The following is a 17,132-nucleotide window of genomic DNA, read 5'->3' as shown; positions in this document are numbered from 1 at the left end:
ATTCTTGAGGGCTACCTTATTCAAATATCTATATTCAATACACATTCTCCAACATCCTTCCTTGTTGGGTACTATGATGATAGGTGACCTACAAGGTAAGGTGCTTGGTTGAATTACTCATTGTTATGATATATATTGCAATTATTTCTTCATTTCATCTACCTCTAGGATGGTTTGTTTATATAATCCAATGTTTGGAAATGGGAAGCCACACAAAAAATTATATCTTATGCTTCAATTACCTCTTAGGTAACTAACCTCTTTAGGCTCCTCGAACACTCCTCTACATGCCTGTAACAACTCCTCCAATTGTTTTTTCTTCATTTTAGTACATTGATTTATAGATTCCTTTGTTTTTATGGATTCATTTCCAAGATAATTCTCTCTTGAGAGGAGTAATACAAAATTCCTACTAGAACTAATCAACTTCTTGTCTTGGTTAAGACTTACCAGAGAGATCTTGGATTTTCCTTTTATGCATTGATGATGAAGGAATTCCCATTCTTGATTGGGTGGTATTGTTTTTCTCTCCTCGTGACTATTACATCCTTTAAGTACTTGTAGGGGGTTCCAAACACTACACACACATTAAGTGATACTATGACTTTCTCCACTTCATTAATATAGTTCATACTTGTGCAAATTTGTATTTTTATATTGATTATTAATCCTAATATATACATCCTTACTTACCCATCCCGATGGATACGGGTGAGGATGGTCAGGAACTTCCAATCCAATATTGCTAACCATATATCCTGCTAGGAGGTTGTATTTTGAACTAGAATCAAATTGAGCATGCAACTTTCTCTTATTGAACTAGATCTTAATATGGAAGAATTTAATCATCTCCTTCTATTTTTTAGAATAGGGGGTACTTAGATTCCCCTCCTTCTACATTATGGTACAAACAATATTTTAATCTACACATGAGCTACTCTCTACCTAGTTGCATGAATCCATGGCTAGCATGTTTTTCTCCTTGGCATCGTTCTAGTAGTTCTTTGGATTTAATGTCAGATGTAGCTTCCAACACTTATCTTCTATGTTACCACTAATATAATGGTTATAATAATTGTTTGGATCCTTCCACTAATGTGTAATACATTTTTTCATCGTATATTGTCCTTTCTACTATTCTTTCCCTCCTTGGAAGAATCTTGGTGATCTTACTACTTTGAACCACTTGGTTGTCCTTTATTCTTACCAATATTCTATAGATATTTTGCTTGCACATAGGCCTCCTTCATTTTCCTAGGTTGAAAGAGCATCACTTGCCTCCATAAATGACTATGTAGACTACCTAAATACTTGAGGACTAAGTACATGTTCCTGGGAGATATACTTAACATAATGGTTATATTCATAAGCTCATTAATGTACTCTTGTACACTCTACTCTAGCTTCTACTAGTAGTTCGAATGGATCCATGGGTCCTCTTCATAACTAATAGGATAGAATTGGGACTTAATAATGATCTTAATCACCTCCCACTTAGTTATTTTTAGGTCACCCTCTAGCTTAAAAATCCACGTGTGAATTTCCCGCCAAGTTTGGACATGGCCTTCTAACTTTAGGTAAAAAAAAAAGAAAAAAAAAAATTGTCTTTTATTATGTTAATAACACTACAATAAAATTATAACTATTTCAAACAAAATTAAACTTAAAAAAATTAACCTCACTTTTAGAAGGCTTGATGCCCACTTTAGCTTCCACTTTAAACGGGGATTGGAAAGAAGTGATGGTAGTGGAACTTGGCCTCTCTTTATTTGTCCTTTTTTTTATTACTTTTCTAGGTCCTCATTATCTCAATTTTTCACATCTAATATAGCTTTTATTTTAGAGACACCAAACTCCTCCAAAGGTCCAAAATTGTTTTTTAAAGATGCCATGATGATGACCATGTTGTAGGAAATGTCAGTGACTTTTTCTTCTAGATTTTTAAATATCCTTTCTAACTCATCCTATGGATTGTAGTCTACTCATTCACCATGGCTAAGATTTTTAAAATTTATACCATTTCCTAGATACTACCACTTCCCACAAAATACCTAAAGAAACCTAGCTTTAATATCAATATAAATTGTAAATTGTCGTGATATTCCACTAGAACACTTTGTCACAAAAATCATACAATATTCTAGAAATACCTTATTATGGATTGTATTAATTTATATTTTTAGATTTAATTATTACTAACTTAGTACAAGAAATGCTAAAATAAGCTTCCCCGATGGGGTGACCTTGACATTGAGTGAAGTATAGGGAGGGACATGTAACCCTCACCCACATGACATGAGCTGACATGAATTACGTTCATCACGCCTCAGGTGGCATGCGAGAACAAATGGTTCTCGAAGGGTGCTATGGTATATGGGATATGTGGGATCTCTTAGACAATCATTACATTTGCATGGTAATGGGCAGAGGGAAACTGGTAGGAAATTTCTCTATAGAAGTGTAGGGTGGATTCTTGCCATCCCTGACTCCCCAAATTACAACAGTTTGAATGGAAATTGTTTCATACCTTGGAGGCTCATCCCTTGTTGTGATAGCAGTACAACATAGAATGACTTGGGACCCAGGCTCATGGTGGTCTGCATAGACATTCAACGAGAGTAGGGAATTGGGGCAAAGAATTCAACAACTAGAGTTGGCAGTTATAGTGACTTTGTGTGTGGGAATTTCATTTCTAAGTTCGTTGGTTAAATTCTCGCCCACAACCGTAAAGTTTGCTCATATTTTTTCTCCTATCTAGACTATTAATTTGTATGGCATAATGGTTATTTGGCCTGGGATAGTCATGGATGAGTTTATGTTTGTTGAGGGTTGGCTCCTTCTCACCTCTATCTAGTGGTCTTTACTTGCATTCAATTTGAGAGTTAATGGTGTTGTTTATGGGGTTTCTCCTATATATGTTGGGATTGTGAGTCACTTATGGTTATGGGTCAAGTCACTTCCAAAAGCGATTGTGTGTCAACTCTATTATAGTGCACAATTCTATAACTCTTCTTGATATCCCTGCCTTGGAAGTGTGGGCGTCGGTTTCTCTAAGCGCATGGTGTGAAATTGGCGACTTTCAATGGACTTTCCACAACCCATGCAATGTCAGTGAGGTCATGCTCACAGAGGCATGGGATCGCATGGACAAGGAGTATACCATCAAGTGGATGTTTGAGACTTTGGGGAGGAGGTAGACCAACAACCACCTCCGTCCCCTGGTGGAATTGTCTTTCCACCTCCATTTGGTTCACCAGAACACTAAATTCAACACGTCACTACCATATTGGAGCAACCCACATGTGAACGACATGATGACCATAAACAAATAATTTCTTTCATGAACGACCTTCAGCATAACCAATGACACATGATGGATAGACTAGTATCCTTGCATCGAGGACAGAGAAGGCTTCAAGCGAGGGTGAATGGACTGGAGTGAAGGTTGGCACATATGGAAGCACACATTCATGAGAAACTTCGCCCTCCTCCACCTCTAGGAAATGGACAGGGCACTCCAGGTGTCATGTAATCTTCTTGCTTTGGGATGAATATTGGTTATATTTTGGTTTTCGGGGGGGGGGGGGTGGGTTTGGCTTTTTTTCGGCAGTATTCATATGGTCTTTGTGTTTACTATTGTTATTTTCAATATGTTTTTTCCATTATCTTCTTGGTTACAAAGTTATAACAAGAAAAAAAACCATTTAGGGATTCAATTCGGCTCCAAATATTTTGCATCCCAAATCACCAAAGTGGGATATGTCCATAAAATGGGCCCTACAAGCTAATAGGTCCAATTTCTCCACCCAAAATGTATCAAAATACATGATCAATTATATAATGGTCCATTTCAAATCATCCATTCCTCTCAATGATTAATAAATACAAAATTAAAATGGATCCCATATATTAAAACATTTTAACACACACACATACACATATATAGCCCCAAGGGTTAGCTCAATTGGTTGAGTCCCCATCTTTAAAAGCACATTTTCTATGTAGAGGTCATAGGTTCAATTCTCTCAACACCCTCGAGGTCAAGTTTTGTGGTTGAGCTAGCGGGAAGTGATCCCTTCGGGTGGATCTGCTTGGTACAAATATTTCGTGGACATAGCAGTCACCGATCTACGATGTTCGTGAATATGTGTGTGTGTGTGTGTGTGTTAAACTACTTGTTAAAACAAAATCTAACACCATAAAAGTGTAAAATTCCAACCACCAAGATGATAGCTTTTTGTAACTCAGGAAGGCAACCCAATGTGACTTTAGCAACTCTTCCCCACAAGTTGGCTCTTATCCAACACAGGGGACTTTCCTGAAGGTAGGATTATCAAGGCTATGGAGTGAGGGCTGAAGGTGAAAATGGAGAGAAAGCCTTGATAAAAGAAAAGGTTGTTTTAGTATGTGTAAATGGAAATGGAAATAGGGAAAGGGATATGAGAAAGAGAGAAAACTTGGAAGAAGTGGGAAATAATGAAAGAGATGATATGAGACTACAAATTATCAACTTATTGCATGAAATTATAGAATCATTTTAGTATACTCAATATTTTGGTTTAGACTATATGGTATACAGCGATAGCTTGCCACATTTAACCATCCAATTGTACAAAGGGATAGCTTACCACATTCAACCATCTAATGAAAGTAATATGTGATATCTTCATAATTTAGGTGTGTACGTAAGGTAAAATGAACTAATTTTTAACACATTTTACATTTAAGTGTTTGCTAAAAGTGTGTTATATAAACAAATATTGTAATGCTAGCGGGTGCCACTCATCGATCCTATTGTGAAGGTGTTTTTTTATGGATGAAATGTACTCTAAATTTACAACTTGAATTGATAGAAGATTAAAAATTGTTGTAGAAATAAAAAACAATGTAAACTATGAAACAGTATCTATAAACTCAAAACGAGAACTCTAGTCCAAAAACCCCAAAAAACCATGAAAAGCTGTCTGAAAACAAATAATGTTGATGCTGTAATAACGTTTTCTTTTTCAAGGTAAATTTTCAACATTTTTTAAAAATGGCAATAAAAACCAATTTGTTTTTTGAAAAAAACACCTTGAAAACAAAAAGTGTTGATGTTGTAATGTCTTTTTTTTTCGAGGTAAATTTTCAACATTTTTTAGCTATTTCATTAAGGATAAAATATCATGACTTCGAAAAACCTTAAAATTCCGATGATTTTCAGGCATATTAAAGATAAAATATCACGCCTCTGAAAAGCCTTAAAATTTCAACAATTTTCAGCCATGGTGTTAAAGATAAAATATCATGACTTAGAAAACCCTTAAAATTTTGACAATTTTTCAACCATGGAAATAAAACCAAAGATCATGACTACAGAAAACCTTAAGTTTTCAACATATTTCAACCATGGCATTATGAAAAAATTATGTGACTAAAAAAACTTTAAAAATAAATACATGAATGAAAAAGTCATTATACAAAGATTAATTTTTTTTTCAAATGTTAAATGTATAACGACTTTAAAATATTAACCTAAGACAACTTGACACATTGCAACAAAAATTTAAAAATCAACCATCAAATTGACACGTAGTGTAAACAAATTGACCCATTATAATGAAAGCTTAAAGACCAACCATGAAAATGACACATTGTGGGGTCAGACTCGATCCATTATAACAAAAACTATAAAAGAAACTATCAAATTGACACATAATGGGGTCGAGTTGCTAGTCGTGAATCATAACATACCTTGCAAGAAAAAATAATATAAAACAAAATAATAAATAAAAAATGAAAAATACCAAAGAAAATAAAAACTAAAACATTGAAAAAAACAAAAAAGGACAAAAAGTTTAAAAAGTAATAACAAGTAAATAAAAATATATATTAAAACATAAAAAAAAAAAAAACATGACTAAAAGAAAAATTAAAACATTGAGAAAATAAAACTAAAACGCACAAAAATTTAAGAAAAATAATAACAAGTAAATAAAAATATCACGTAGTTAAAAAGCCTTAAAATTCCAACAATTTTCAGCCATACTGTTAAAAATAAAATATCATGACTCAGAAAACCCTTAAAAATTTGACAATTTTTCAACCATGGAATTAAAACCAAAGATCATGACTACAGAAAACCTTAAGTTTTCAACATATTTCAACCATGATATTATGAAAATTTTCTATGACTTAAAATACTTTAAGAAATAATTACATGAATGAAAGAGTCATTATACCAAGAGTAATTTTTTTTTCAAATGTTAAATGTATAACAACTTTAAAATATTAGCCTAAGACAACTTGACACATTACAACAAAAATTTAAAATTCAATCATCAAATTGACACATAGTGTAGGCGAACTAACCCATTGTAATGAAAGCTTAAAGACCAACCATGAAATTGACATATTGTGGGGTCGGACTCGATTCATTATAATGAAAACTTTAAAATCAACTATCAAATTGACACATAATGGGATCGAGTTGCTAGTCATGGATCGTGACAGACCTTGCAAGAAAAAATAAAATAAAACAAAATAATAAATAAATATATAAATAAATAAAAATGAAAAATACAAAAGAAAATAAAAATTAAAACATTGAAAAAAATAAAATTAAAATTAAAATTAAAAAAAAAAAACACAAAAAGTTTAAAAGGTAATAACAAGTAAATAAAAATATATATTAAAACATTAAAAAAAGAAACAAAACAAAAAAAAAATTAAAACATTGAGAAAATAAAAGTAAAACAAAAGAAAACATACAAAAATTTAAGAAAAATAATAAAAATATATAAAAGCAAATAAAAAACATGGCAAAAAAAAAAAACACAAATATAAAAATATATATAAAAAGTGACAAAAAAAAGTTATAAATGATCAAATTTCAAAAATATATATTAAAAAACAAAAAAACAAAAATTAAAAATAAATAGTAAAAAATACAAGAAAACATTTCCAAAATAAACATAATTTAAGAAACAAAAAAAAAATTAAGAAACAAAAAACGACATTAAATCATTAAAAAAAAAATAACATTAAAATAAATATTAAAAAAAAACGTTAAAAAAGTTAATTAGAAAAATATAAACATAAAACATAAAACTAAAAAAATAAAAAATCACCCACCCCACTGCCCAACGAGCCTTGGGGATGGTCGGCCCGATTCTTGGAATCGACCCTGCCACCCCCGAGGCTCGTTGGGCCACGGGGGCGGAGGGGGAGTGTCACGCCCCCAAGCCTACGGTAGCCTTTCAACCGTGCCCGCGAGGTGTGGCACCACCGAACACTTTCTTTTTAACAATACTCGTGCACATGGACTACGCCTAATTCACTTGTCCTTAGTTTGTGTTTCGCAACCAGGTAAAATGCATTTATCCTTTATACTTAATGAAGCCCATACTCATTCATTATCCATATGCAATTAACCAAGAACATCAACAATTGCAACCAAGTATAAAGGGAGGGGCAACTCCCGAACAGTCTGCCCAACAATAATATATTATAACAGTTCTTCAATAATACATCATCAAGTATACTTGGCAAAACTCCAAGTCTATACTTAGAATAATTTACAACCAAGGCATAGACAGCCTTTACAATACATGTGCCAACCTCATACGGTAGGAGGGTGCTCACCCGAGACACCAAGAACTCCTCCTTTAAGTTCTGCACAAATCCACCTCAAAACCATACCTCATCACCTACACTTGACTCCCGGTAAAATTGCGCACTTCTACGGCAGAGCGCATGAGTTATGCGCACTCTACCTTATCTCTGCGCCTTCCTTTTACCCCTGTCCAATGAGTAGAAGGGAGAGATGCGAAGTTGCTTCTTCCAAATGAGCTCTGCGTCCTCTAATATATACGCATGCCTGCTCAAATGTAAGGGGTGTCCAGCCTTAAGGCCGACCCCATAAAACATGTTATAACGCCATAACATAACCAAATGTAAGTCGGCTTTGCTCCATCGTGCAAACCTCTCAACGCCAAGGTATAAACCTTCGCTCTTCTTTCATTTTCGCACTAAGTATCATGTTCGTTCATATATCGTCGCATTTTATTGTCGCATAAGGTTCGGAGGTTCGTCGCCCAAGGAGCGCCCGCCCGTCGCATGTCCGCCCGCTCGTCGCACCCATGTGCGCCCGCCGTGCCGCACGCCCGTCGCTCGCCTGCCCAAGTTGCGAAGACCTTACATCCTCCTCCACCTGAAATCGTTGTCGTCCTCGAAAAAATTCCATCTCGGTAGCTCTCCACCAAGATCATCATCAACCATGATGTCGACTCTTCCACATAAAGCAAACATCCCTGCAACATATGTAGAATCCCATCTCCATCATGCTCCACCTTAGCAACCAACTGTCACCAAGATACTCCATACTAATGTATGTTATATATCAGATGTCCATGACCACCTTGTCACAATCTCCTCATGCTGCTCTCCACCATGGAAGGTTGATCCCTCCAACTCAAGCTACATGTCCACCGCAACAATGTGTCAACTCCATCATGCCATCATCACCATGTGCAAAACTGCCCATGTTATGTCAACAAGTGTTAACACACCTCAACCATGTGTCAACATCTCATCTCAACAATATATCAGTAGTCATCTCGATCCATATGTCATCATGTGAACCTCTGTCATGATACTCCAGCATAATGCCAACACATCTCTGTACACTTCGCGACCCCATGTCTGAACTAGTTGGGTAGCTAATCCAACCATCACGCCCAATCCATGAGAGTGAACATCCTCATGTCCTCATCAGTTGTTCCTCAAACATCTGCCACATCCTCGACTCATCAAGAATCTACAATCCATGCTCAGGTCCATGGAAACTCCATCCATCTGCAACATGTCATGATGCTTGATGCCAAGCCATCCCTGCACCATCAATCATACCTGCTCAACATGTTTAAGGACTCACTGCCATGAGCAGCTAACAATGAGCCCCATCTTCTCCTTTCATCTAAGAAGATGTAGAGGGAGTAGAGCCTGAAGGCTCTCCCTCACTAATCAACTCAATCCATCTATCAGGATCCTCAACCTCCATCCTTTGTAGATATGCCTCCCGGTCTTCCTTCTGGATATTCGGCCTCACATATACTTCATCAACATCATCATCATCATCCTCCACCAGCTCTAGCCTTCTTGACAAATCCAAGATGCTATCTGAAAGTGATCTAATGACCAATGACTGCTCCACAAGCTTTGCCTCAACAATGGACAACCGCTTGTTCACTTTCTCCTTATCCTCCATTTGCATTCCTCCTAATTTTTTATCAGGTTTTGTCACACCAATGGTTGGAACACCAATGGGTACATCTTCCCTTCCATCATAAATGTAGAGTTTCCTCAAATGTGGTACAACCATAGCCTCAAATTGTTTCATGAATTCCATCCCCAATACAGCTTCATAGCCATCAATCCGCACTATAGTGAAGTCCACCTTCCCGATCCATTCACCAAGTGTAGTGTCCACCTTCTCAGCTATACCAAGAATTCCCATAGGAGGAGAATTCACTGTCTTCATTTGTGCCTTTATCGGTACAAACTTCAGCCCAATTCTTCTCGCAGCATCTTCACTCATGAAGTTGTGAGAAGCCCCACTATCCACCATAGTGAGTACATCAGCACCTCCAACCTTCATTTGAACATACTCCAATCGGTTCCTTTCAGGATCTCTCCTAGAGACCACCTCCGTAGTAGCAGAAGCACCAAGTATCTGCATCATTCCCACAGAAGCACCTTCATTCTTTCCATCAGATTGTGCAATAGCAGCCACCTTTGGTTTAGAAGGACAATTCTTCACTGTATGTGGACCAGCACAAATCCAACATTTCAAAGGCTTCTTCATCTTCGAACTATCATCCGATTTTGAAGCATCTTCCTTCTTCTTATCTTTCGGTTTCTCAAACTTCTTCTTCCTATCATCAGAAGTCTCATCATAATGTTCCACCAACCTGTGAACAGCAGAAAAAGCTTCTTCAAGTGTCTTAATATTCTGCCTCTTCACTTCATTGCGTGCCCAAGGCTTCAACCCAATAATGAAGTTAAACACCTTGTCCCTCTCCGCCATGTCAGGAAGTTCCAGAGCTGCACATGAAAACTCCCGTTGATATGCTTGTAGGCTTCCGGTTTGTTTTATGTACTTAATCTTCGTCCTTGCTTCCCATGTTTCATCCTGAGGACTAAAATGAGTCTGCAAAGCCTTCTTCATGTCATCCCACGAAGTAATGTCATCAGCACCACCATTGGCAATATGATCTAACCTCCTTCGCCACCACATCTTAGCATCCTTGGTTAAGAACTGAGCAGCTACCTTGACCTTTGTCTCATCATCAGATAGACCCAAACATTCCAAGTATTGCTCCATGTCGCATAGAAAGTTGCCAAGAGTCTTTGCATTCCTTGTGCCATCATAAGATTCCGGTTCCTTGACTTTCATATGAGGTACCCCTCCACCTGAGTTGTGCCTCACTGCCTTCTTCAACACCACTATCTCATCACTGGTTGTGTCAATAGTTTTCCTCAAGTTCACAATCTCTGCAAGACCCTGATCCCTTGATTCTTCAACCTATTTGACCCTTACTTCAAGTTGTGTACACATAAGATCAGTGTACTCATACTGTGCTCGGAGTTCATCATGTTGTACTCGGAGTTCTTCAAGCTCTTCCTTGGTCTTCAAGTTGGTCTCTTGCTCTTTAGCAAGCAAGTCCATCTTCTTATCCCAAGAAGTCTCCAATGCCTCCATCTTTTCAATCACCTTTTCAATGAACCCAAGAGTAGTATCCTTCATCGTATGACTAGACCCAGCCTGAGATTCAGTTGCCATCTCTAACAACTTCTTGCTCTTTTGCAATCTAGTTTCAACCATTCAACAGCTTCACCAAGTCACCTGCAATCAGAACCAACCCTTGTTCCACTTCGTGTGAAACGGTTTCCTTCACCTGCAGTACCTTGTCACGAGCAACCCTGCTCAACCTCAACTGTCAAATTTCCAAGTCTTCACGAGCAAACCTTGCTCTGATACCAACTTCACTTCGGTGAAGTTGTGTAGCAGCTTCAATATCCGGATCAGCTGCTCTGATACCAACTGTCAAGGTTGGTATCAGCTTTTCGTGAAGCTTCTTCAACCCTGAATCTGCTCTGATACCAACTGTCACGCCCCCAAGCCTACGGTAGTCTTTCAACCGTTCCGGCGAGGTGTGGCACCACCGAACACTTTCTTTTTAACAATACTCGTGCACATGGACTATGCATAATTCACTTGTCCTTACTTAGTTTGTGTTTCGCAACCAGGTAAAATGCATTTATCCTTTATACTTAATGAAGCCCATACTCATTCATTATCCATATGCAATTAACCAAGAACATCAACAATTGCAACCAAGTATAAAGGGAGGGGCAACTCCCGAACAGTCTGCCCAACAATAATATATTATAACAGTTCTTCAATAATACATCATCAAGTATACTTGACAAAACTCCAAGTCTATACTTAGAATAATTTACAACCAAGGCATAGACAGCCTTTACAATACATGTGCCAACCTCATACGGTAGGAGGGTGCTCACCCGAGACACCAAGAACTCCTCCTTTAAGTTCTGCACAAATCCACCTCAAAACCGTACCTCATCACCTACACTTGACTCCCGGTAAAACTGTGCACTTCTACGGTAGAGCGCATGAGTTATGCGCACTCTACCTAATCTTTGTGCCTTCCTTTTACCCCTGTCCAATGCGTAGAAGAGAGAGATGCAAAGTTGCTTGTTCCAAATGAGCTCTGCGTCCTCTAATATATACGCATGCCTGCTCAAATGTAAGGGGTGTCCAGCCTTAAGGCCGACCCCATAAAACATGTTATAACGCCATAACATAACCAAATGTAAGTCGGCTTTGCTCCATCGTGCAAGCCTCTCAACGCCAAGGTATAAACCTTCGCTCTTCTTTCATTTTCGCACTAAGTATCATGTGCTTTCATATATCGTCGCATTTTATTGTCGCATAAGGTTCGGAGGTTCGTCGCACTTTGTCACCCAAGGAGTGCTCGCCCGCTCGTCGCACCAGTGTGCGCCCGCCGTGCCGCGCGCCCGTCGCTCGCCTACCCAAGTTGCGAAGACCTTACAGGGAGGGAGTTGAGATAACTCTCTCCCCACTCACCCTCGTAGCCCAATGGGCCTTCGGTGTCCGGCCCCCGAGTCATAATCGTTGCCCTTGGGCGAGTCGGGCACCTGACACTAGCATGTTTAACCGAAGTGCAACGAGCGCGCCCATGTGCGATGGGTGATCGCACCCTAAGACATGCGATGGGTGGCCATAACAAGTGGGTGCACCTGGGCGACCGAGTGGGAGCGCGCTTGGGTGAGGCGACACGGCGGTTGGGCAAACACGATGAGGGTGCACACTTGAACCGGGCAACCGAACAATGTAGGAGCGAAAATCAACTAAGTGTCAAAGTGAGCGACTACATGTTTATATGAGACCAACATGTTGGCAGGCTGATGTATAATGGAGGGGTGCGACGAGTTGGAGACATGGGTCGGCTTGGGATAGGTCAAGCCCCTCAACATGCTATAGCATGCATATATATTGGAGAAGTCGTGAGGTGGAGAGAAATCATCGAACAACCAACGAACAACACCAAAATATGAAGTGTGAAGTGGGAGTTCAGAGTTAGAAGGCAGAAAAGGAACCGAGTCACAGCGGATGAGCCCGCAGGTTCGATGCACATAGGCACAAAATGAATCGGGTCAGGTCTAACCTGTGCCACAGGGCGGGTGGACCGCAGACTTGCAGCGAAAACAGGCGGACACAACCATGCAGGCGGAGGTTGAACTGCAGGGCGCAAGTGCAGACACGACAAGTGTCGTTGACACGGGCGGACAGGGTAGGGAACACGATGGGCTTAGGTTTTGGAAAACCGTTGATATAAGTTGTGCAACCGGTGGGTGGATTGCGGTCGGGTCATGCATTAGGGCGTGCCAGCCAACCGAGAATGCCAACCCGATTTTGTAAACTTATGAAACGGGTCAAGGCACGATCTCCCCTATGAATGTAATTTTACTCAGAAAATTATATGAAAGGTATTATTGCATAAATTGTGTCTCTTACATATTTATATGTTGAAGCTATTTTGTTATGCAATTCCACACATAACTGTTAATAAAGAATGAATGAAGCAATAAGTAGGCGTAGTTCAGAAAACGTAATGGAAAAATTAAAGTGGATTCATTTAGCCAGTGTCGCCCGTGAATCAAGATAGGAAAAACGAATTGGGGTTGTGATAGATGGTATCAGAGCCAATACAAAAGCAAGATGCAAAGACCAAGTATGTATGCAATCTGAAGTTTTTGAGCAGAAAAAGTCTTGGATGCATAGTTTGGGGTTTCTTGACTTGGAGGTTCATGGCAAATCCATCCAAGCCTAGGTGGACACAGGTGCCACACATAACTTTATGATGACAAGGTTAGCAAAGGAATTTGAACTGTAGATTATTGCAACCAATGTGGAGGTCAATGCACTAAACTCGAAGGCTAACGTGTCAGTCCGAATTGGAGATTGGAAGGGTTGTTTGGACTTCACGTTGATGGACATGAATGACTTTGACATGATATTGGGGTTGTTAGCACTCAGGTTGTTCCCTGCCTCTTGAAGGGAATATGGCCGAGGTAACCACTAACCAATATTTTAGCTGCAGGTCCTAGCCTACCTGCAACCAGAGAGGGCTCTCTCTTTGTAATTTAGCTTTGTTTTGAAGTTTTTTAGGCTAGTTTATTGGATGGTGATTCCAGGCAAAGCTGGGAAGCAAGTCCAAGACAGTCTTTTCCATTGGGCTATGGAGTCGATGATGGTGTGCAGCTGAAAGTGTTTCTTGGGGAATGGTAATGCTACAGAGCAAGGTATGCAGTTTTGGAACAATTTTCAAATCTGGAAATGATGGAATGAAGTCAGGGAATGAAAGGCAATCAAGAATCTTTCATTATGTTGGTAGAGGGAAAGTGTATGAGTATTGTCCAGGAGCAATTAAGAATTCCTAAATAGTATTCAAAATGAAGGAATTAGTGAAAACATGAGCAGTTAAGAATTCATATCTATGACTAATTCTGAGGAAAACACAAGTAATAACAGAAATTGACCATAGGGTGTAATTAAACAAATCCTTGGCTATTCTTTCTTCTCTGTTACTAAGATTATGGAACCTATATGAAATTTGCAAACACAGAAAACATAAAACACAGTTTAGAGTAACTTATTGTTCCATTGAATGACACAAGAATTCTGTAGCAGGTCCCAGAACATCATTTGCACATTCAGACAGTGTAGAGACCATGAACTTCAACAGCCATTTGTAATAGAAAGTATCAAAAATTACCGCGTAGCTTAGAGAGAAAATCACCAACCCACAAAACATATGAGTTTGGTCTATATATAAGAGAGTTTGTTACAAAAATATCTCGTAAGAAAATATCTAGTCATAAATTTATCCATCTACTTTGTTGAATAGCAATAACTGATGTGGAAGCCAGCGCAAGCTGAGTGAGTAAATATGTTGTACTTGGCCGCCTTAGGTCTATGGATTTTGTTGACTTTCCGGCTTCCTTTCGGCTGGTGGTTGTAGCTTTGGTTTGCGTTGTTGATATGCTGTCTCTTGCCACCTGTGACTGCTTTGCTTTGATGAGCTGCCATCCTATTTGACTTTCTCCTTCCACCACCTTGACACTTTGGCAGGTGACCCGTATGTGTGGAGCTGCGGACCCGTAGCTGACCAAAAGGAAAAACAGAGACAAAGTTACCTTGGCAGAATCTCCAACATTGATTGCCACCAATCTTCTGTGGGCAATTGATGCCTCTGTATCTTTATTAATGTCTCATCTGCTTCAGTATATCTGTAAAAATTTGGTGGAACCTCAAAAATATGATTTATTTCATGTTCAATGTAAAACAGGTTTTCTAATTTGTCATATAGAGAATTTCCAGAGGGAGGCCCTGTTTCCTCTGAGGTACTTGAGGGTGCTGTAATTTGATTCGAAACATAGTTATTCATCCTGGTAGTATACTGCTCATGGGTCAGTAGTCTTCCAGCGCTGGTTAATAGGCTAGGCAATCCTCTGCTCTGAAATGTTGTAAGTTTTATCTTGAAATCATCTACTTCTGCCTGCATTTCCTGACACTTTCTTTCTAGAGTTTGGACAAAACTTCTTAGGGTCAGCACCTTTTTTACTGTCAGAATAGTATATGTCCTGTTGTTGATGTCTAATGCTGCCAACTCCTCTTTGGTATGAGTGTTCAGGAAGTGAATCATTCTGTTTGCTTGCTCAAGCATGGTTCCTAATGTTTCCCTAGCCCTTTGAGTCTCAAATTGAGCTAGGAATATCAATTCTATTTGTTCATGTATGGTCTGAATCGATTTCCATTGGTCAGTGATTGATTGGCCAATTTTGGCCCACAAAATTTTTTTGATTTCAGTCAAAGTTTTGTCCAAAGTCAGCTCGTTCTCTAAGGTCTTTATCTTGTTGTCCAAGGCTTTTCTTTCTCTTTGTTTCTCAGCCACTGTCATCTTGGACTTATCATAGCTTGCTTCCAACTTGGCTACCTTTTCTTTGGCCTCTTTCACCTCTGTCACCTGACCTTCTAGCTCTTTGACAACTTTCATCATTTCTTCCATGCTCATGCTAGATTTAGGTGTTGTTGTTGTTGTTGTTGTAGCATCTGTGGTTGTTGTAGTTGCTGTGGATGCTGGGATAATAGGAGGGATTGTTGCTGCTTGTGTGGGAGGAATAGTGACCACAGTTGGAGCTGTTTGAGGTGGCTGGGAGGTCGACTCTCCCTGCTTGCCTTGCAGTGCTCTCTCCAACTCTTCTTCCATCTGAATTATTCTTTGGTTCATCCTCATTAGCAGATCCATGGTATCATCTCCTTCCTTTTCTTGTACAAGCTCTGCAGTTTGAGGGTGCATTGTTGAAGGCAGCCTCAATTGTTTTTTGAGTGCAGCAATATCATCCTCTTTTTTCCTTATAAGGGCTTGGATGGCTTTGGCATCCTTCTTAGGATCATGCCCTAGATCCACAATAATTTCCTCCAATGTCTTTATTCAGTTATCTTTGGTCGAGGAGGACATTCTTTCCAAATTTAATTGAGTGTTTGTGTTTTTCAATGATTCCTTCAATTGATGAGCCAATGTGGCCTTGTCTACTAGGGTGGCATAGACCATCTCACCTGTTTGCTTGTGCAACTCTATTTGGTCCATCGGGTGTATGTCTTTGGAGAGGACCTCTAAGCTTGTCTTTATGTAATCTGCAGCTGTCTGGGGCTGTGGTATCTTAGGCTTGAAATGACTCAGAATCATCTTTTCCTCCTTAAAGTCATAGGATGCCATTAATCTTTGCTGTTTGGAGGGTGTTGCCTTGAGAAACTGATCATATAGTTGTACTCTTAACAGTTCATTCTGAGCTTTGATTTCCATGAAAGTTGCTTTGATGCCAGGCGGTTGCTTGCTTTGCTGTCTTGAGGAAGTCGCCTCCATACCATGCTGCCTCTCTTGCTCTTGCTGGAATGAGCTAGTAGGTGTCTGCTAGCTTGTTTCCCTTTCTCTCCTCAAACTCTCTAGGACTTCTTCACTAATTTCCTTCTCAATTTGAGGATCAACTCTTTGTCTTTTGGATTCCGGTTGCTGTGTTGACCCACTAGCTGGTGTAGTTTCTTCCCTATCTCGCTTCTTGCCTCTTTCTTCATTGGCAGGAGTTTGCAATGCTGGAATCTGTGAAGGCTCAGTCTGTTGTGGAGGGGCTTGCCCTTGATTCTGCTCCTTTGAGGTAGCATGTTGTTCTGTCACTGTTTCTTGTTCTGCATCCATTGGCTCCTTGCCTTTAGTTGTACCTGTGTGTAGACCTTTGTTGGGAAGCTTGGGAAGATGCAGTAGTTGATGGGCCTTCTCTGACTTGTTGTGGCAGTTTGAATGTTACCTGCTCAAAAGAATCCAAGTCAAGAGTTTTTTCCAAATCCTTAACATTTTGCTCCATTATTTCTTATTGAGTGAATTCCTCAACTAGTGTACCTTGCACCCACTCATCTTGTTTGGAAAATTGTTCAATCTGTGGGATTTTACAATGTTCATAGGCTATCAGCCTATATTTTAATTTTT

Source organism: Pinus tabuliformis, chromosome 8, assembly GCF_031772625.1.
Source record: "Pinus tabuliformis cultivar Carrire ecotype Pingquan chromosome 8, CPIR1, whole genome shotgun sequence".
In the NCBI taxonomy this organism is placed as follows: Eukaryota; Viridiplantae; Streptophyta; class Pinopsida; order Pinales; family Pinaceae; genus Pinus; species Pinus tabuliformis.
The sequence above is the reverse complement of the archived record's forward strand: the minus strand, read 5'-3'. Positions refer to the sequence as shown.